Source organism: Bidens hawaiensis, unplaced genomic scaffold (assembly GCF_021521415.1).
Source record: "Bidens hawaiensis isolate Kalapana, Puna unplaced genomic scaffold, B.hawaiensis_p1.1 tig00013806_1, whole genome shotgun sequence".
NCBI classification, from domain to species: domain Eukaryota; kingdom Viridiplantae; phylum Streptophyta; class Magnoliopsida; order Asterales; family Asteraceae; genus Bidens; species Bidens hawaiensis.
In genome coordinates, this window is record NW_027492180.1 from 88,595 (window position 1) to 90,510 (window position 1,916).

A 1,916-nucleotide genomic window follows, 5' to 3' on the forward strand; every position below is an offset into this window, starting at 1 on the left:
TGGGATTACTTAGGGGTCCTCTAGCTTGTGGTGAAATCATACCTTGTGTCAGGTGAGTTCATGATGCCCCTTTTTACTGTTTTTAAGTTTTTGGGCTAGCATGGACACCTAAGCGATTTTGCTTGATGAAATGTTTAAACTATTTTTTATAGGCTTACTTGTATAGGGTAGGCCTTGGGATGATGTTATAGTATGTTTGTATGTATTATTCTATGGCCTATAATTGGCGATGTTTACTAGTCGTTATCGACTAAGGATGTTACGTATGCCTACTTTGTGTTTGCATACGTTGGATAAGATGTTACGTGTTTGGGTTGTACGTGTGCTCGGCCCTGATGTTGTTATTTGGATGATATATATATATATAGGGATGTAATTATAAAGATGTTTATATATATGTATATATATATAAGGATACCCTAATATATGTAATAAATCAATAATTATTTACTTTCCTTTTACACTATATTTATATAATATCTATATATTTTTATAAATATAAATATTAAAATATTATTTTACTACATATTTCAAAATACTTGGTGAATTTCAAAAATCAACAACAAATCATGTTTCTCAAATGAAAATTGTTTCAGGTTTTTTATGGAACTTAAATGTGATATTATGGGTCAAAAGTTGGTAAATAGATTATTTAGTACAAGTTAACTACATTTAGGTCAAAATTTGTTACAGGTCAAAAATGAAAATTTTGAGTATTTTTAAAAGTTTGAGAATGCAAAATAGATTATCGTTAAATTTGTTATGGGTTCAAAGTGTTGACTTTAAAGGTATGAAAGTTAGAATTTTAAACATGATTCGGGTTTCAAATTTATTTTTAAGGGCATTTTTTAAAATAATCAAAAGGTTTGGAATTTGGCAAATTGACTATTTTCCCCTCAACCATTAAAATGTAAGAAAAGATTGCGAACACTTTCGACATACCACCCCCATGCCTATTAATGCTTCTAACTTTTATCAATTTTTAAATATTTATATCAACATTAATTTTTCCTTCAATGGTGATTAGAACGTTGTATGGGAAGCATGTCATGGAAAACTATGCTTAAATGAAACAAAATATTCACAAAATTAGATGGGTTAACATGTTATTTTTTATGTTGTCATTATGGCAAAGTAAAGAAGCCTTATGAAACTTATCAAAATCTTTTCATGGTGTAGCTCAAAAAAACATAGCTCTTGAAGAACATCCATTGTTATAATTTAATGTTCTACTTTCCTTTAAGGGGTGGTAAATTGATAAATATATCAATAAAGGTAACACTCCTTTTGTATTTAGACTGAGTAACTAGAACTACTATCGTATGAGAAGTGAAAGAGATCAAATCGTTAGTAGGAATTATATTGAGTATATATTTGTATCCCACTATTTTAGCCTAAATTGATGGATATTCATAACTGTGATGTACTTATTTATATAGAATGATAAGGAGAAAAGGGGCAACGATTTGATCTTTTTCAAGAAGCTTTATTTTCAAAATTGGTTCATAACCAAAAGTCTTTCAATTATACATATATGGCACCTAGAATGAATTTTTTGATAGAAAGAAATATTCTTAAGTACGTTTTTGCACGAGCATTTTTTATTAAGTTCATTTAAAAAACAATTTGTGATGTAAATAAAATCAATTTATGTATACATTGTATAGATACAAACATAGATGTAATACATTTTTTTTCATATACGCTATGTAATTATTTGTTTTACTTATAATTTTATAATTTGAATTATCACGAGTGTGACACGGGCTCTAAAACTAGTGTGTGTGTGTGTGTGTGTGTATATATATATATATATATATATATATATATATATATGAAAAGACAATTTGGAGAAAAAGTTTAATCTATATTAGGTATAGATAACCACAATAATAATTATTCATAATATAATATAA